Genomic DNA, 20,838 nt, shown 5'->3' with positions numbered 1-20,838 from the left:
CGGGGGAGGGTCGGTGGGGAGGGTCGGGTGCGGCGGGCCCGGGTCCGGGCTGGGGAGGGTCGGTGGGGAGGGTCGGTGGGGAGGGTGGGGTGCGGCGGGCCCGGGTCCGGGCTGGGGAGGGGTCGGTGGGGAGGGTCGGGTGCGGCGGGCCCGGGTCCGGGCTGGGGAGGGTCGGTGGGGAGGGTCGGTGGGGAGGGTCGGGTGGGGCGGGCCCGGGTCCGGGCTGGGGAGGGTCGGTGGGGAGGGTGGGGTGCGGCGGGCCCGGGCGCGGCCCGCGCAGGCTCCTCCGGGAGCGGCCACGCCCCCGCTATAAACGCGCTCGGGTCCGGGCTCGGGCGGCGCAGGGCGGGACGGGGCTCGGGGCGCGCGGAGCGCAGCGCAGGCGGTGGAGGCGGACGCCGACGGTGAGGACTGGGGCTGGGGACGGGGGACGGGGAACCGGGACGGGGACGGACACGGGGGGGACGGGGGACGGGGATGGGGACGGGGACGGGGGACGGGGACGGGGACGGGGGGGCGGGGGACGGGGGGGCGGGGGACGGGGATTGACACGGGAGGGACGGGGGGACGGACACGGGGGGACGGGAGGACGGGGACGGACACGGGAGGATGGGAGGATGGGGGACGGGGCACGGGGGACGGACACGGGAGGACGCGGGGACGGACACGGGGGGACGGGAGTCAGGGCACGGGGGACGGGGACGGACACGGGGGGACGGGAGTCAGGGCACGGGGGACGGGAGTCAGGGCACGGGGGACGGGAGTCAGGGCACGGGGGACGGGGACGGACACGGGGGGACGGGAGTCAGGGCACGGGGGACGGGGACGGACATGGGGGGACGCGGGGACGGGGACGGACATGGGGGGACGCGGGGACGGGGACGGACACGGGGGGACGCGGGGACGGGGACGGACACGGGGGGACGCGGGGACGGGGACGGACACGGGGGGACGGACACGGGGGGACGGACACGGGGGGACGGGAGTCAGGGCACGGGGGACGGGGACGGACACGGGGGGACGGACACGGGGGGACGGGAGTCAGGGCACGGGGGACGGGGACGGACACGGGGGGACGCGGGGACGGGGACGGACACGGGGGGCGGGAGGACGCGGCGGCTGGGATCCGGGCGCGGGGCCGCGGGCGAGGGCGCCGGGTCCCGGCGGACGTCTCAGGGCCGCGCCGGGTCCGGGCCGGCCGGGCTGGGCCGGCTCCGCTGGGCGCGCGGGCCGAGTCGATGGCGACCCCGCGGACCCGCGCCGTCGCGGCGGCGTCCGGGCCGGAGCCGGGCGGCCGCCCTGGGGAGCCGGGGCCCGGGCCCCTCCGCCGGGCGGCCAGCGCGCGCTCCCCGGAGCTGGGTGCGGGCCAGCGCCCCGGCCCGCGGCCCGCCCCGCGCCCTCCGTCCTTCGCGGGAGGAGGAGAGGCCCGGCCCGGCCCGGGGGCGACTGGTCTGCGTCTGGGTCTCAGCCTTCAGACACCAACGTCTAACGCAGCCGCCCGTGTCCAGCCCGTTACGGCGGGGCCGGGTGCGGGTCTGCACGGTTCCGAGGGCCCCGGGGTGCGGGTCTGCACGGTTCTGAGGTGAGGACCCCGGGGTGCGGGTCTGCACGGTTCCGAGGGCCCCGGGGTGCGGGTCTGCACGGTTCCGAGGACCCCCGGGTGCGGGTCTGCATGGTACTGGGGTGTTGGTACTGGGGTGTGGACCCCAGGGTGCTGGTCTGTACGGTACCGAGGACCCTGGGGTGCTGGTCTGTACGGTACCGAGGACCCTGGGGTGCTGGTCTGCACGGTACTGGGGTGAGGACCCCGGGGTGCTGGTCTGCACAACTGGGGTGTGGGCCCGGGGTGCTGGTCTGTACGGTACTGAGGATCCCGGGGTGCTGGTCTGCACGGTACTGAGGGACCCTGGGGTGCTGGTCTGAACGGTACTGAGGATCCCAGGGTGCTGGTCTGAACGGTACTGGGGTGAGGACCCCGGGGTGCTGGTCTGCACGGTACTGAGGGACCCCGGGGTGCTGGTCTGTACGGTACTGAGGATCCCGGGGTGCTGGTCTGAACGGTACTGGGGTGAGGACCCCGGGGTGCTGGTCTGTACGGTACTGAGGATCCCGGGGTGCTGGTCTGAACGGTACTGAGGATCCCAGGGTGCTGGTCTGAACGGTACTGAGGATCCCAGGGTGCTGGTCTGAACGGTACTGAGGATCCCGGGGTGCTGGTCTGAACGGTACTGAGGATCCCGGGGTGCTGGTCTGTACGGTACTGAGGATCCCGGGGTGCTGGTCTGAACGGTACTGGGGTGAGGACCCTGGGGTGCTGGTCTGAACGGTACTGAGGATCCCGGGGTGCTGGTCTGAATGGTACTGAGGATCCCGGGGTGCTGGTCTGCACGGTACTGAGGGACCCCGGGGTGCTGGTCTGCACGGTACTGAGGATCCCGGGGTGCTGGTCTGCACGGTACTGAGGATCCCGGGGTGCTGGTCTGCACAACTGGGGTGTGGGCCCAGGGTGCTGGTCTGCACGGTACTGAGTGACCCCGGGGTGCTAGTGGCAGGTGGCAGGCACGGGTGGTAGGTGGCAGGTGTGCCCTTCACTTCAGGCCCACGTCCCATGCGCTCTGTACTGCAACTCGAAACAATGAACCACCCTTCCATTGGGGTGTGCTCCACGAGCTCCTCGCCCACTTTACACGGGTCAGCTCCACGAGCTCCTCACCCACTTTACACGGGTCAGCTCCACGAGCTCCTCACCCACTTTACACGGGTCAGCTCCGTGTGGCTTCTGACTGACTTTGCACGCTTCCAGGGGCCTTGATCACCCCCCAGGTTAGGTCACCATCTTATTTAGAGCCCTCAGGTTAAGGCTCTGAACAATAAACAACAGAGGGGCAGGGCACGGGAAAGTAAACCCCTGTGGCTTTGTGAGGATGTAGGGTTGCTGGACTGTCTGGACATGTTCTTGTCCGATTCCAATGGCCGTCCTGCCATCAGCCTGGGGTAGGGAAGGCCTCTTCCCTGTGGAACGCATGGATAGCAGCAGAGCCTTGCAGGGGGTTTTCCAGGGCTCACACATCAGAGGGTCAAAGTGGCCTTTGCCCTGTCCCCTGGTCGGTCAAGCTAGGCACATATTTAGAAAGGGAATGGGGCCGGAAGACGCCCACCCCTGTCTCTCCTCTGTCCTGCCCGTGTCCGGCCCCTGTCCTGCTTGTGTCCTGCCCCTGTCCCACCCTGCCCCTCCTCTGTCCCTCCTCTGTCCTGCCCGTCGGGGCCAGGCAGGACTTCTACCCTGACAGGCATGTGTTTGTTTCCAGACCCTTCCGTAATGACCACTGCTCCTCTCCCTCAAGCTGCAGTTCCTTCCACAGTGAGGCCTTGTCCTACACGTCGGGGCATTTGATTAGCAAATTAAAACAGTGGTTTTCTTCTTTCTTGATTGGCTGATTCACTGGTTAGTTATTTCCAGTTACAGCTATGAGAAATGTTTAATATGTTTTCAGATCCAGACATTTTAGAGGAGAAATGCTGTTGACTATATATCCAATCTCAGCTGGGTAGTGTGTGTGTGTGTGTGTGTTCACACACACAGGTGCTAGTCTAGGGGCATGAACTCACAGCCTGGGAGCTGTCCCTCAGTTTCTTTTTTGTTCAAGGCTAGTGCTCTACCACTTGATCCTTTGCTGGTTAACTGGAGATAAGACTCTCATAAACTTTCCTGCCTGGGCTGGCTTGGAGCCATGATCCTGAGGCCTCAATTTCCTGAGTAGCTAGGATTACAGATGTGAGACACTGGTGCCCGGCTCACCTAGGTATTTTTATCCTATTAACACAATAAAGAGACATGACATTAATGCTTCAGTCTTACTAATGGTTGAATTAGCCATCAACCCTATCTTGTAATCTGAAGCAATAATGACATGGAACAGGTAAAGAGCAATAAGAAAAAAAAATCGATTGATGGATCAACTTTGGACATATCAACACACTGGGTTATAGTAGTGTTGAAGGGAAAGTCAGGCGGGAATATTAGGACTGCCTCGGGAGCAGAGTAACTTGGCTCAGCTTCCACCCTAGCCCTTGCTTTATCCCTCCATCCACACCCATCATCCTACAAAAGGGGAGCAGGGGCCCTGTCAGCAGACCGTGCCTCACTCAGACGCACTGAGTAAAATATGTCTTAACAAAAGCCCCAGGTAATTCAACAGACGGCAAAGAGAACCTATAGCTCAGTTTCTTGGCCTTTAAATAAAGTAACAAAGTTACTATTCATTGATGACACGGTGTCTGTCCTCCAGATGCAGGCTTTACTTAATCTGCACAACAATCCTCCAAAACATTCACTGCTTTGCCCTCACTCTATCAGGTGTGATACGAAGAAACTGCGAGATTAAGGGGCTTGCCCGAATGTGGTGGTGTAAACAGAAGTGTGTGCTCCAAGCTGCTACCCACAGCAGCTGCTCCACAACCGGCCACCTACTTTGTAAGGCAACTGAATCATATGAGAAATTACTTAAACTGATAATGTGAAATCAAATCCTATCCCCCTTGTATTAAAAAACTTGTATTAAAAAAAACCATTTTGTTATAAAACATTTGGTTTATAACATTTGTGCAAAAATTGCAGAGTTCTAGAAATTTCTGTTTCAGTTGGAAAACAAATACTAAACGTATGGCAGTGCACCCAAACTCCTGAAGTATACTCTCACTATGTGTGAGGATGCCGGTATCTCAGCTTCTCCTCCGTCGAGCTTGGGTTTAGAAGGAAGACTCGTTTGTTTAGCTGGCTTTCTACTACATCACTCTGCCTCCAGGCCTGCTTTTTGCTGGTGATTTTAGAGATGGAATCTCACAGACTCTTCTGCCCAGAACAGCCATGTGGCATGGGTGTCCAGGGCTCAGCCACTTGAGCAGCCAAGACTGCAGATATGAGCCACTGTGCTAGGCTAGAATAATACACTTCTAAAACTTAACTTGTGCTCTATTTTCACGTAACTTATCTAAGATTTACTATTTACCTCTTGGGCAAACAAAGGGTGCTTCTGCTGTTATACAGTTGTCTCTCTCTAGTCACAGAGAGTTAAACACAAGTCAAATCAGGGTATTGGTTTTTCCACGTCTAATGTAAATGTCTACCTGCCACAAACACAGTTCACAAAGCCACAGCTGAATGTCTGTCCCGAACAGTCCCCGAGGAACTGGTGATCTGTTTTCAAACCAGTGACCCCCCAGTGAGTCAGTTCCAGAAACATTTCTCCCGGGGCATGAGGTTTTGTGACAGTGCTCAGGTCAGAGTGATCTGCCGGAGGTTCTTGTGCTGACAGAGCAAGCGCACTGCCGCTGGGCAAGGGACGGGAGGCTGAGCGGGGGCTCCCTGAGATCATGTAGGAGAGAGGTGTGACATCAGCACTGGGCAGCCTGGGTGTTTCTCCCTGATGAACTTCACCAACCCCACATACCAGGAATGCGAGTGAGTCCTTGCAGTGAGAGAGGAGGGCAGGGTCAGCCCTGATCTCCCACCCCTCCACACCGGGAGGCTGAGCCCAGAGCCGGCAGGCATCGTCGTACTCCGTCCTACCAGGCAGATAGATGTGCTCAGCGCTCACCAGGCTGGGGGGGTCAGCAGGCCTCCCCTTCCCTTGGGCCACATGGGGTCCACTGGTGTTCCTGAGCACAAGGACACATGAACGTTGGTAAATACAATTGGAATCGGCATTCTATCCTGGTAGAAAACCCTTGTGGAATTTCTTCTAGTGAATGCCACGTGCTTACAAAGTTCCCTTTGTGACCTGCATTCTTGTTACCCAATTCAAATATTTTTCCCGTTCTAAGCCTCGACAGTCTGACTTAGCACAGGGGCGCCCATTCACCCAGACAGGGCCACCTGGTGCCTTTTCCAGCCCTATGCTGTTTTATACAGAACACATTGCGCCATGTCCTCTCCCAGCCCTCAGCCTTCCCTCGGCCACGGCTGCCACCTCATCAGGAATGGGGGAGGATGGGATGTGATCATAGTCATGATTTCTTGACTCTGTCCTGACCTCTGATCTAGGAAGATAAGAGGAGGGCCAACAGGACTGAGCAGCCCCAGGGCCATCATCACAGTTAATTGTTATTTGGGGCCACATGGGGGCTTTGAACATAGAACCTCCTGCTTGCTAGTCAGTGTCCTGTCACTTCAGCCATGGTTTTATGGAACTATGTTGTACATAACATAACATATGCTGATATAAATATTTAACATCAAGTTAAGAGTAAGTGAATAAGGCAGCCCATTGAGTCATAGTTCTGAGTGCTATTTATTCTGTGTGGTTTCATAGACCTTGCCCAGGTTCCCGGGAGGACAGACTTGGGTTTTCCATGTTCTAACCAAAATAATTGTTAGGTTAGCACTGATGTGTAAGTAAAATCATTTAGGTATTTTTAAAATGCCTTCACATTCGTAGAGCAGAAAAGAAATGTCAGGAAAAAACGCACAACCCATCTTAACAAGGTTTTGAGGGCTCTTCATTTCAGGTTCTATTTTTCACATGTGCTTTCCAAATTTCCTGTTGTGAATCTGTGCTTTCCTAGTTCTTTCTATTTGTCTTGGGTTTTCTATTGCTTCCCCCATAACTTGCTCTGGACCTCAGGCCCTGGAGCACCACTGTTAACTCTTTATTACCATACCCTAGTAAAGGTGGTAAATATAGTTGGGTTTTTGTTATTGTTGTATTTTTAAGGAACCTATATACAGTCTTCTTGTGTAACTCTTCAACTGAAAAACACCTTAGTTGAGAAAACTTCCAAATTTACTGAGAAAAAAAATCACGAATTTGGCTACATCAGAAATGGTCTGCTGTTGGGAAGAAGCCAGTGGATGGGCAGGGAGGAGGAAAGGTGGTAGGATAGATATTTACAGAAGTACACATATGAAACTTGCATAAGGAAAGGAAACCCTTCAAAAAATTTCAAGAAGTGGGAGGAGGAAAAAGGTTAAGAAGGAGCATTGTAGATGAGATGAATTGGATCAAAGCACATTTATATATGGGCTGTAAATACCACACTAAAGCCCCACTTTACAATTAATGTATGCTAATAAAAATAACCAATTAATGAATAGTTTAATAGTTTTCTTAAAGATCCATAAACAAGATAAGCCAGAAACCTGGGACGGCTATTTTCTGTGTGTCACATCAAATGTGAGTTTTTGTAACTTAACTGGGACTAACAATTGAAAAGGAAACCAAGGGATGGTTGATAAAATTAGTAGAGAACAAACTTCCAAAAACAAGAATACAAAAAGAACATGACCTCACTCACAACTAGGGAAATCCTACCCAGCTTGAGACCCTGAGTTCAAACTCCAGTACCAAAAAAGAAAAGAAAAGGAGAGAAAATGAAAGAGGGAAGGACAAAGGAAAGAGAGAGAAAAGGGAGAGGCAGGGAGGGAAGAAGGGAAGATTATAATATATACAAATATAGGTGTGTTGGTTTACATATATATATATACATGTATATATGTCCCAGGAAGCCATTAAGTACAATCCAAGTCTATATATAGAAAAATATGATCTTGATGTGAAACAGATGACTTTATTCTCTTCCAATACACTCTTAATGTATTAATGCTTTCTCTGTAAATTAAAAACAAATGAAAACTCCACTAACATTCATGAATCATTTCAATCTGTTCTTTTTTGCAGATTTACTGTATGGCAGACTGACCTAAGATGGCTGGGTCTTTATCAGAATAGGTCCCTGAAGCCAGTCCAGAAAGTCGCCACCGGTGAGTGTCTCCTATGCGTCACGAATGCTCTCTGAGCCTAGTGGTGGATGGAGGGCAGCAAAGATGCCCCACACCATTGTTCCCCTCTCACTTCGGCTGAAGTCTATGCTTGGGAGACACTTCCTGGAAAATACTCTGTAGACTGGCGTTACAAACTCTTCAGGACTGCTTCAGTCCTGGAAATCTACATAGTCATCCGCTACAGAGTGCTTTCCCTGGGTGTCTTTAGGGTTGTCTTGGGGGGTTTTTTGTGTGTGCATGTGTTGTTCTGCTTTGTGGAGATGGGGCTAGGCTGTGAAGTGTGAACTGGGTATGGTTTTAGTCAATGGTACCATAAAATGTGCATCCCAGTTAGGAAGATGGCAAGATGAGAACTGAGAGGAAAGGCATGATGCCCAGAGGCCCATACTGGAGAACCAGTGAACCCAGAACCTTCCCCGTCCTGTTTCCTGCCAGATGCATGGCTGGGCCCAGCTTCCCTCTCCTATCTCTCCAAAGTCTTCTGTTTCTAACATTCACATATTTGCAACAAAACTTCCAAAATAATTAGACACTTTGACTAAGAATAACCAAACTTTGAAGAAGATATACTTTAAAATGTTTAACTTTTTCACACCTTCTAGTTTCAGATGGACACACACAGCGTGTTTCACTTTTGTTTGTTAAAGAACAGGTGTTTTACCAATTCTGCCACAAACTAGCAACATCGTCCTTGTTCTTGTAAAAGAATCAAGGCCCCATTTCAGGCCAGGAACACTACTAAAATGCAGAAAGACCTTCTGAATTCCATAGTACCCCTTTCAAATATTACAGTCTATGACTACAGAACTCTGATCTCATCGATTTCACCCAGCACTGGGCAAACAGCATTGCAAGGCTTGTATAGGGCCAAAGAGTTGGTGTTGAAATCTCAGGACAAATGAGGAGAGCCTGGTTATTAGTACATTTGAAAAGAAAAGCCTTATTTCATGGCTTAAAAATCTGTAGGTCTGAACCATACAATGTGGCAGCCTCCAGATGGCCATTTAAATTCAAATGTGAACGATGATGAAGTTAAACTTAATGTTCAGTCCTTCCATTGGGCAAGCCATAATTCAAGCACTGAGTCCTCATGGGTAGGCGGTAGACAACACAGAAACAGAACGTGTCCCTCCTCACAGAAAGGTCAGTTGGACAGGACTTCTAGAAACAAAGTTGCTGGTAACACATTGAACTCTCATTGCCACTGGGAAGATTTGTGTGCTTTATACACAAATTGGAAAGGTTAAAGTATTTTTGAAATTCTAATTTTCTTAGTGTTAAATTATCTGGGCTAGAGCTCTCATCCATCCTTTCCTATATTTTTTTTCCTATTTAAATATAAGGGATTTGGTATTTTTGCTATTCTTCTAATGTTTTAGGTTCTTGATTTCTTAAAAAGTGCAATGTACAAGTAAAATTACTCTACAGAGCCACAATATATTTACCGGAACATGGTACATCTGGACCTGCTTTGCATGTACTACATAGGGGTTAAATGACTATTAACATTTTTATGATTATAAGGGCCAAGAGAATTCGCTTTCTAAATTTAGAGGCTGTGTGTTGCTGGCAGCAAGAACTTTTAGCTTATACCAAAAGCGTGGTGACCTTCTCCCAACATTTTACTGTCTAAGACTTTTAAGAAGACTTAGGTGATGCAGTCATTTATTACATGCCAGGAAAGTCTAAGATCTCCCAGAATGCAATGACACACTGCCCACCTGGTACGGACAGCCAGTTACTGAACAAGGCCTTCCCCACCTTTCCAGACTTTGAACATAGAATAGCCTCACCCAGCAGCCCTGACCTCGGGGCAAGGTGATTCTGTGTCCTCCAGACACAGAGGATCAATACTCCAGGAAAACACAGAATAACTGTGCACACAAGATCAGGCCTGGCATAGTGGATCCCATCTCTAATCCAGGCACTGGGGAGGATGAGGATTTTGAGTTCAAGCCTGGTGTGGACTACATAGTAGACACTGTCTCAAAAGGGGAAAAGACAAAAGAGAAATGAGTAAGGTCATGACAGCTGAAATCAGAGAAGAGAAGAGGAGAGAGGAGGGGAGGGGAGGGGAGGGGAGGGGAGGGAAGAGGAGAGGAGGGGAGTAGTCTCTTGATCAGAATGTGGCCTAGAGAACTCAGGGAAAGTCCTAGGTCAGCAGCAAGCACTTCGTTGCCTCTTTGTCTCTCCAGTGAGATTGGGAGACTGAAAGGGGTGGAGGGCACAGGATGGAACAACTGTCAGAGCTGGAGGCGTGGTTCAAGGGGTAGAGCGCCTGCCTAGCAAGCAAGTGTAAAGCTCAGTGTTCAAATACCAGTGTTTAAAAACAAGAACAGAGTGAGAGTCCTCTTCAACAGTGTGAAGCAGGAGATTTTCTTGAGCAGACCCACAACAATGTCAATTTTGGTCCTTAATGACAGAGGACAACAGCATCTCCATAAAATTATTGTGTAATGCTGATGGACCAATCCTAAACTGTTTGTGGATCCTTGTCTCTGCTTTGCATACAATGTGTTTATCTGTACACAACCCAATGAATAAAGAACACTGGAAATGGTCCTGTGGAAATTATTGACATCAGCTAGGCTCAGGGAAACTGAGTCATAGAATATGTCTCCCTGGACTCCTCCCAGCATTTAAGTATAATTAGATGGAGAAATTTGAACAAACATACCTGAATTCAAGAGTGAGAATGTAATTTCACTTATAGATTCCATAACATATCCCTTAAGATAATATGACAAGTACTTTAACATAAAGATCTAGGAAGAGATTTACATAACCTATTTTTTACCCTCATAGGGAGCTATTTCAAAATCTTCTATATTTAGTCTTTTTTTTTCTTTTCTGGCTTCCATGTGTCCCCACCCAGCATTCCATACTGGCTGGGAATAAATATGTATAGATATAATATACCCCAAGAGAAAGTGCTTCTACTAACTTTCTCAGCAATTCATGCTAGCAATTAAGCACCCTTAAGCTAAATACAAAAACTCATTTCACAGGAAACTTTTATTCAATATATATAATTAGTTTTAGTTAACTTTATTAATGCAATGTCGCAAATCAATTAGGTTTGCAATAATCAGATGCAGGAGGCTCGAGAGGGGCCATCCCTCTCCCAAGAGGGGAAGGTGACAGGCAATTTCACTGGGAAGGAAATGTAATTAGATTTGATAAGTCCTGAATGTGGAGCCAGGCACACATCCAAGCCAGAGTATGTTGTAGGAGAAGGGAACAGAGGGGAAAAGGCACGGCCTACAGAATTCCGTCTCTGTCCTGACTACAGGGTTTATTTAGAGAAGGCTTTGTCATATCTGAGGGCCAGCCTGTGAGCACAGCCTGAGGTGAGCCCTCCTTCCCACAGACCCACCACTCCCCGAGGCCTCCTATTGGAGGCTGCACACATTTCCTTAACTACCCAGAGCCCAGTGGTAGACTCAACTACCATGATCTAGACATTAGCTCTGGAGCAGATCTGGGGTGACTCTAACTTTTCTCTCCTCTCTATCTGAAGTAGGAATATCAAAGCGGCATCTAGCCAGGGCACATCCTTCTGAGCAAAGGGGACGTTCAGCATGGCTTGTCCCGTCGTTCATTCAGTGAGGGTCTCCTGACACCCACCACCAACCTGTTCTCAGATAAGAGTCTTGCCCGGCAGGGTACCAGTGGCCAGCACCTGTAATCCTGACTACTTGGGAGGCTGAGATTGGGAGGTCTGTGGCTTGAGGATGGAGGATGAACGTTATCCTAGCTATGACAGGAAGCCTCATACAGGTGGATAGCATTCCAGGCAGGAAAAACAAGAACTGATGTCAACAATAAGCAGCAAAACAGGACTGAAGGCATGGCTCAGTAGAAAGAGCACCTACCTACCAAGTGTGAGGTCCTAAATTCAAGTCCTAATACTGGCAAAAAAAAAAAAAAGAAGAAGTCTCTGGTTTCAACACAATTTACAATCTCATGCAGCAGGTGGAAGAGGAAAGGGGTGTAATCTTAAAACCTGGGTGCTCATAATGTTTAAAATGCCTTGAAAAAAATAAATAAAATGCCTTGAGATAGGGTGAAATATTCTACCAATTTCAGATTTTAAAAAGAAATGTTCTGAAAAGAAATCAGGTCTACCACTCAGGGGCCTGCGGCTGAGCTTTTTTGTTTAAGGCTAGTGTACTGACATTTGGGTCACAGCTCCACTTCCATGTTTTTTGGTGGGTAACTGGAGGAAAGAGTCTCACAGACTTTCTTGCTCAGGCTAGCTTTGAACTGAGATCCTTAGGTCTCAACACCCTGATTAGCTGGGATTACAGGTGTGAGCAGGGGCACACTGGCATTGCCTACAATTTGACTGTTAGTTCTGTATCTCTGGTCCTGACAAAAAAAATCTCTTCAAGCAATAGAGTCAAGGCTGTACACCATTGTCATAAGACTGTTTTTAGTAAAATTTCTGCCTCCTTAGATGCATACAATACACCAATGTACTTAATAAGTGGTAGGACTGATTGCACAATCATGTCATCTAGAATTTTTCCCCCTTACATAAAAAGACCCATCTAGGATCCCATGTGTGCCGTTCATCCACATGCAAGATTAAAATCATTTAATGAAATATTTCACAGACACAAAAACTGTGGCTAGTCCGAATGAGAGCAAACTATTCTGACTTTGGGCCATTTTTTACCGATATTATGTTTTTCATTGTCCCAATGCTTTTTACGTGCCCTGCAATTCTTTGAGATTCCCTAATGAGGATTAGGGAACAGGCATATTTAACAATCTGTGTTTGCAGGTTGGAAACAAGAAAATGAAGACTAATAGTTTCTCTCCTGCTAATTTGATTCTCTACAGCTCCTCTCCTCCCAGCTTGGGCAAAAGAGTTTGCTGCTATTTCCGGCAGATGGAGGCAAGGGAGAAATATGGGTCTGTGGGTCTGGCGGCCCCATAGGCTGTGATGTCACGGTCTCCAGTGAGCCTCTGCTTCACAGCATCCACCAGGGATATTTGAGAGCAGGAAAGGTGCCGTGCTCTGAGCAGGGGCGGGGAGGACACAGTTTCTAGTAATTGCTAGGAAGTGCTGTTGCCTGAAAGATGTTGAAAAGAGTGTGATTTCTGTGTGTGTGGTGGGGGCATGGCTTGAACTCAGGGTTTGGGCACTTTCCCTCAGCTTTTTTGCTCACCACTTGGCCACAGCTCTACTTCTGGCTTTTTGGTGGGTAACTAGAAGTAAGTCACAGACTTTCCTGCCTGGGCTGGTTTTGAACTTTGATCCTCAGATCTCAGCCGCCCAAGTAGCTGAGTTGACAAGATGTCAGCTACCAGCACCAAGTACCCTCATTCTTATTTATTATAAGAAAATCTTACTTACTGTTTTGGTCTTAAACAAGTATATTTCAAATTGCTCTAAACTTGAGCAAATCAGTAATTAAATACTCTTTACTAGGAAACATTTTTAATATTAGAAATATCAGGCCACACAAAACCTAGTTTATCCTTGCTTTTTCCATGAAAAAAAAAAAAAAGAAAGTAATTCCTCCCCACCAAAACTAGCAATTTAAGAGAAGCTGTGACTTGTGTGGATTCTATATGTTGATGCAAACTTACTTAATGTCGTGTTCACTCATCTCTTAGCCTTAAAGACTTGGACAACTTTCAATCAATATAGAACTTTCTGAACACAGGTCACAGCTGTACTGTGCAGCACACTGTATCTTATCAAGGTGGTTTTTGTTTCAGCAAATTGAACTGGCTCGTGCTTAGAGAACCCACTAACCTCTGCAGAGAGACAGAGGGAGGGGAGGGAGGAACAGGCCTGCAGGCCCCAGGACCCCAGCCCAGCCCCACCACAGAACTACTCGGTGGGACCTCCCTCATCTGCCCCATCTCATAGTGGAATGATCCTTCCCTGCTCCCACCAATCGAGAAAGGGGGCTATGGAGAGAGGGCTGTGCTGACTTAACAAAGATGTGGAGGTTTGCTCTGAATTACCAGCGGTTTGCGAAACTGCAACATAACCCAAATGAACAGTATGAGTGGAATTCTAGGTCCCAGGGAGAGTTCACAGTACAAAGGCAGTCATTTATTTTTAACTGGGCAGAAGTGGACTTCCGGTGTGCCCCTGTTTCCGGCATCATGTCTGTAAGGATGTTGAGAACACACCATACAGAACCCAGCAAAGAGTATGCTCCTTCCCTATGCAAACACTAGCAAGCTAGACTGCATTGACCTGATCTTGAGTGCAGGCAAATCTCCCAGGTACGGTCCGCTATTGTAACTGCAGAGTGTCCTCGGAAATTGCTGTATGCAGACTGGACTGCCAAAGTCTAGCCCGTCTCACAAACCCTTTCCACCTCTAAGTCAGCATCTGGCCACTGTTCAATTTCCTTATATCCTTTCTTTCAAGGTAAAATAAGGCAATTCTAGTCCTAGATCCAAATGGTACTGAGGTGAGGTGAGTGAAATTTTACCAGGATTCTACCTGTAAATAGGCTAGAATGCTTGATAAGAAATGTACTCATTATCTTGCCCATGTAATTGTAACCCCTCTGTACAGTATTTTCACAATAAAAAATAAATAAAAAGTTTAAAAAAAAAAAAGCAAGCCAGTCACAACTCCTTTCAAATCTCCTTCACACAGATTTCTCTCCAGGAAAAGAGAGAGAGAGAGAGAGAGAGAGAGAGAGAGAGAGAGAGAGAGAGAGAGAGAGAGAGAGAGAGAGAGAGAGAGAGAGACAGAGACAGAGACAGAGACAGAGACAGAGACAGAGACAGAGACAGAGATAGAGACAGAGACAGAGACAGACAGAGACAGAGACAGAGACAGAGACAGAGAGACAGAGAGACAGAGAGAGAGTGCAAGCGGACTTGCTTAGGCGAGTTCATGGGGCTTTTTTTTCTTTTTGATTCCCTGAATTTGAGCAGCTTCTTGCCCTCCAAGTTTTTAACTGCTCTAAAAAATATCACCTCTCAAGTTGACTCTTCCTTAAGTCCAATGTTTTGTCTCTGGCATCTCACATGTAGGTCATCGACCAGATTAAAAAGAGAGAGTGATTTCAAAATACCTAAATGGTACATGCTTCTCATTCAAAAAAAAATTAAATAAATAAGGAGGGGAAAGTAATCTCTGCTCCAAGAATGACTCATCTCTGAGCCCTCCCAGGCTGTGATCTAGTTCTGAGCCTGAAAACTTTGGGCGACCCTGGCGTTGGGCGGCCCCGCTGCTAACAGCTGCCCCGGGAGGCCCCTAGCCCCCCGCTGTGCTCTGTGCACACCTTATGGGTGGAGAGCACCGGAGCGGACCACCGTCTGTCCACTCACGGTGCTTCCCTTCCTAATCAACAATACATTTGGTTTCCACCCTTTGTCAAGCACAGACCGAACCCAAATGTGGAGTTCAAGCTACTGTCTTTCTTCCATCCATTTCTCCCCAACCAAGTATCCAGTGCCTAAAATCTTACTGTTGCTATTTAACTGCTACAATCGAAGCACTTTTTTTCCATGTAAGTGAACACTGTGCTAGGATTTAATTACAGGTTATACGCATACTGGGCAGAATTATAAGCTAACATCATTTGAATAATAGAAGAAGAGGGGCTAGGAGAGGGATGTGCAGGACAGAGAAAAGATTATTTTTCTGTCTCATTTTCAGTAAGAAACGTTGCTAATTCATATGCCAGCAGCCACAGACAGAAACGGCAACAGGAAACAGAGAAAACTTAGCTACTTCCAATAATGTGGCCTGCAGTGTGAATTAAATTTCATTCCACTGCAGAATTAATCATTGTGATTCTGTATACCAACAGTGAAAGACATTTATTAGTATTCTGAAATCTTAATTTCAAGATCTATATAAAATACTCAACTTTTTTTGGCCTGCAAATACATAGAAAACACATTTAAAAGAATATATATATATATATATATATATATATATATATATATGTATATATGGCTGGGATGGGTTATTTTCCTTTCTGTTAAACATTAGCCTATGCCATGGGCCCGGCTGATGAGCCAGATTCCACTTGCAAATGGTTGTGTTTTAGTAAGGAGGAGTGGGGCTGAGTGGGAAGCCGTGCTGGACCAGCTCGAGCTTCCGTCCAGTGGCAAAAACATTATGCAATGATGCCTTTTAAGTGGAAGGAGCCTGGTAGCACCCCCTTTCGCCTGGCGACCCATGTCCCACTTCCTCCATATGCTCCAGGCGCAATTAGAATCTGTGGCGTACAAACCCTGGAACCATCCCCAGTAAATTACAGCTTTTATGTCTGGGATATTTGCAGCCACTTCATTTAAATATGTGCACACAGATGTGTGTATGCAAAGAGTCCCTTTTCACCCTTTCTAATCAGGATGATCCCACGACAGGGAACTCTCATTTCCAGGTTTCTAGGAAGTTCCAAACCTGGGCTACGACTGACCTATAGAGGGCAGACTTAAATGGGCCTGCAGGTAAGAATGAAGCACAGAGAAGGCTTTGGGGGTTTAATCTGCTGTGGGGACCCCCAGAGGGCCCTAGCCCTGCCCCTATGGTCTCTGGCCTCATGCATTCATGTGTGGAATCACACTGGAGATTATAAAGTGAGCCTCCAAGGACACTAATTTTTTTACGTTAGTACGGTGTGATCCCTCAGGGGAGTTTTATTTAAAATCCCTCATAAAAGTGGTTTTTAAAAAAAGTGGTATTATAAATGAACTCGATGAGAATTAATTCAATCACTTTTTGTCTTGTTGCAGTAGAACAAAATGGATGAAAATTTAATGATAAAGCACAGTTCTAAATGCAGAGGGGAGATGTCTATTTTCACAGGCATCTTGCAGAAGATAAATTTTGTTCCTCTGATTTGTTGCCTGGCCGAGGGAGGAAGTACTCAAGCCTACACAAATAGCAGGGCAACCTGCTCTCTTCCCAAATGGAAGGGCTCCTACCAAATGTCCTTCATCTCTTAAAGTGCTGTGGGTTTTTGTTTTGTTTTGTTTTTAATTTCCTGGTGTTATGTTTTAAACAGATTCTAAATCTTCAAACTATGCACTGAAATTCTAAAGTCTTAGCTGGTTATTATTTTTTTTAAATAGGTAATACAGACCTCTAGTGGTTGAACAATTTGAAAGCCTCCACAAGAAAAGGAAATTGTGCTTCAAGCAGGACATCGGGCCCTGGCAATATTTGTGCATTTCAAAGGAACAAACAAAATCTGAAACTGTGCTAGAAGACAGGTGGAGTAGCCTACCTTTCAAATGTCAATTCCTCCCAAAGAGCAAAGAAAGGCCCAGCAAAGAAGCCTAAATCAGTATTTTTTCTTATTAAAAATTATGTACCTGAGCCAGGCACCAGTGGCTCACATCTGTAATCCTAGCAACTCTAGAGCTGAGGTCTGAGGATCGTGGTTCAAGGCCAGCCCATGCAGGAACATCTGTGAGACTCTTATCTCCAACTAACCAGCAAAAAAGCCCAAAAGTGGAGCTGTGGCTCAAGTGGCAGTGTGCCAGCCTTGAGTGAAAAAGCTAAGAAACAGTGCCCAGGCCCTGAATTTAAGCCACAGTACTGCCAAATGCACACACACAATCATAGTAACAAAAGATGATCTAAATGGAACTGAGAAAGATTTGTGTTATGTGAAGTTTACGTTTTAAGTTTTCTTTGCATTACCTGGGACTTTTCTTCCTCTAGACTCCAAAATCTCACCCTGGGAACATTATCACCAATGGAAGCCAACCCCAGGGTCCTGGCTTTAGGCTCTGGGTGAGGGGTACAACCGTGCTGGTTTACAGGAAGGGGAAATGGTGAGCCCCAGGCACCAGCTTGAGTGATTCCTATCTGAGCCTCTATTCTAGAGCTGCTCAGACTTTCATGGCTACCAGGGTAGTCTGCACGTGCAACTTGTGGGTGAGGGGTACAGTAGCTCTGCTGGGAACTATCCCCCACCCCACCCCCCAGGAGCCAAGGCAGGTCCCAGGGAGCAACTGGCCAGCCCTTATTTTCTCTCTTTCTACTAATGTCTTCCCTCTCCTCTTTTGGATGCCCATGGCATATTTTAGATTTAAGTTTTTGAACGTATGAAACATTTCAGACTCCCTTTCACTTCACTCTGTACAAATACCTCTGAGACTTGGTTAGGGAAGTTCTGGGAACCAGACATTGTGCTTGAAGATTGGACCCACGGTGGTCTGTGTAGCGGGGCGAGTTCCCGGCCACTTAAGCACCCGACGTGACAGCGCACTTGGTAGCCGTCACTGCCTATCTGATTAAGATGATCATGAGCTGGGAGAGCAGCTGTGATCAAGTTTTTGCACAGCCATAGATGGGCAGAGGAAGGCCCAAAGAATATTACATCATAAAACCAATCAGAATTTTTTTAAAGCAGAGCTGAATCCTTCAGAGTCAACAGACAAGAGTTAAGACAGAAGAAAATGGATTTGCGGGGGGTGGGGGAGGGGACAAAGCTACTCCAAGTCTGCCTCTAAATAACTCCCCGCCATAGCATGCTGTCAAGCTTACTTTTGAAATCCATAATCTAAGAATTTATGTCATGGGGCAGTCCTTAAAAGCCTCTTGCAAACTTTTAGCATCTAGTTTCAAATAAAACATAATATACTAACAAGCGGTAGCATGGAGGGGGCCATGAATTATCATGGGTGCCCAGCGTGAATCGTAATTCACAGGTTTGGCTCAGACATGACTTAGATGAAATAATTAACTATGTACAGTACTTAACAGTATAAAAGTAATTAATCTAGCTGCCTTGCCGTGGTTTGGCCTAAATAAACATGCCATAAAAAAGCCATAGGATTCTTTTTTTCAGTCACATTACTATATTAGTAGGCTGGAATTTTAATGTCAGAAGAAAGACATCTTTCCTTAACACACATACAAAAATCATACTCTTTTCAAATGTTAATATAGTGCTTTTATACTGAGTGAATACCATATTTTGGTAATTATGGGCAGATGCTCTCAATTAATAGTTTTATGCCTCCTTTTTACTTCACAGTTTACTGACAATGACTTTGAATTAAGGTGTAAATAATCAAATGCAAGATGTCTATTGAGGCCTGCACATCCATTCCGCTGATGGTGCTACAGTCCTGTGGTGGTATCTTTGGCAAACTCTGTACCCCACGGGCTCAAGCTGGAAGCAAGCTAAGCACTTTTGCATGGCCCGTAGGCCCTTTGCCAGCAGGTCCAAAGGTGAAGAACCAGGCCATCAGTTGGCAAGAGTGCAGTAAACAGAGCAAACCTTTCTGTTTGGACAAGAGAAAGGGGCTTGGGTGTTTCCTGCCAGGGCAAGAGAGGTCCTCTGAGCTCAGTCCTCTTTCACAAAAGCCAGCTATTCTGTAGGTGTGTTTCTGCGCCTGAGGTTATAGATTATAACACCTCTCCCATATAATATTCATCTACTAATCACTGTAGCATTATCCCTACCTCACAAATTGACAAAAGGATAGTAGATGGAGTATAGGCATAGTTATGTGTCTCCCAAATAATAGGTCATTGATCAATCACTAGAGCATTATCACTAACCCATAATCAACAAAGAAAGAGATGAGGCTTAGTAATTCACCCAGCATCAAATATGTTAAGATATAGGTCAGAACTCATACCCAAAGACTTCTCCTTCAGGCCAAGAAACAGTAACAAGGACCCAAGCTCTGGGCCCACCAAGAACAACTAAGAAACTGAACATACGTGTGAATCAATGGTTTTCAGGACCATCACCATCAGATAATCGAGGGCAGTGGTCCCCAAGGCAGGATCCAAAGATTCCCTTCTAGAGTGAGCTTCAGGCCATGATGGGAGAAACACAAATGTAGGTGGGGCTCCCAGCCCCCGCCCCCCAAGGTGAAGGGATAGAGCTGGAAGGCCTGAGAGGCCAGAGGTAAGAACGCACAAGGCAGAGCCAGAGGGAGGGAGATACGCAAGGAAAAGACCCCCCTGTGTTTCAGTGCTTGTGGGTGACTGAGGAGCATACAGGAAATGAGACCCAGAGATCCCTGGTAACCAGAAATGGCTCCTGTTCACGCCAGCCAGCCAGCCAGCGTGGAAAACCTCACAACTCCTCCTGGGCCTCAGGCAGCATCTTCAGAAAGGTTTTGCTTCAGGAAAAAATAAAAATAAAAATCATTCCCAGACGAAATGCTGCTCTGGTCTGACTTAACACAATTTCAAAACTAGAGCCAAAAGAATCAAACAAAACCACTTACCAGAGCAGGACAGGAGACTTGATACAGACAAATCCCTACTACCCAACTGAGTAAAATCCACCATTCATTGTGAAACTGCAGACAAGAAGCCATACCCCAGTAATCCAGAACAAGAAAAACAATCAATAGAAACAGACCCAGTAAGGACGCAAACAACAGGAATTATTGCACAAGGATATGAAGGGGTTGTCCTGACTGTGGGCACGTTCAAGGGGCCGGCTGAGAGCTGAACACAGTAGAGACACCGAAGGCACACAGGACCAGAGCCAAGCTTCTCTAGAAGGAAGCCACCCTGAGGGAAACTTGAGGCTCTCTCGTCACAGCTGTCCGACAGTACCCACAAATCTCTTCCCCACGTGCTCAGTTCAATCTTGGCAGCCTACTGCATAGATGTTTGCTTCATACTAGCACTCTCAGATGCAAGCGTTCTTTCCAGAGGTGGGCATCAGCTATTGTGTAGCCCCACGCCCCTACCTCTTGAACCTTCCCAGCCTGTCTCTGGCTCACGGAGCAGATTCCACTGCCTACCAACAAGCATCCTTCAGCCCAGACTGCCATCGCTAGGAAAGCTGCCCACCGCATGGTGCCCCTATCAGTCAGAGAACATTCGCATCATCAGACCACCACTTTCCATCTGGGTTTCTACTTCTAACCAAGGCGCAAGGTACAACAACATCAACGACATCCTTCCACTCAAATAAGCAATTAATCAAAATATGCATATTGTCCTCTTACAGAATTTGAAATAGTTTCACAAGCGTTAACCTATTTTTTTTCCAAGAAAGCTGAAGAATCAGCTCGCTTGTTCAGGAAGTTTTGAGGGCTAGAGCCCCAAACCATGTGTTACTACATTCTACCCT

At 48.1% G+C, this 20,838-nt stretch overlaps 1 protein-coding gene across 3 annotated transcripts in view; it reads left to right on the top strand.

Moving 5' to 3' along the window:
• The first annotated feature begins 315 nt into the window (after positions 1-315).
• The window catches only part of LOC138804508 (type-1 angiotensin II receptor-like), a 35,440-nt gene continuing 14,917 nt past the window's right edge, over positions 316-20,838 (top strand). For 2 of the 3 annotated variants that reach the window (XM_069988809.1, XM_069988808.1), the window contains exons 1-2: positions 316-404; positions 7,677-7,759. The gene's annotated coding sequence lies outside the window, so the exon portion shown is untranslated. Of the gene's footprint in view, positions 405-7,676; positions 7,760-16,852; positions 18,789-20,838 lie in introns of those variants that run through there. The other variant, XR_011365283.1, reaches the window with a different exon arrangement.

The sequence above is a fragment of the Dipodomys merriami genome, unplaced genomic scaffold, assembly GCF_024711535.1.
Source record: "Dipodomys merriami isolate MVZ:Mamm:240054 unplaced genomic scaffold, mDipMer1.0.p SCAF_367, whole genome shotgun sequence".
NCBI lineage: Eukaryota > Metazoa > Chordata > Mammalia > Rodentia > Heteromyidae > Dipodomys > Dipodomys merriami.
This window is presented reverse-complemented; position numbering and strand designations above follow the sequence as displayed.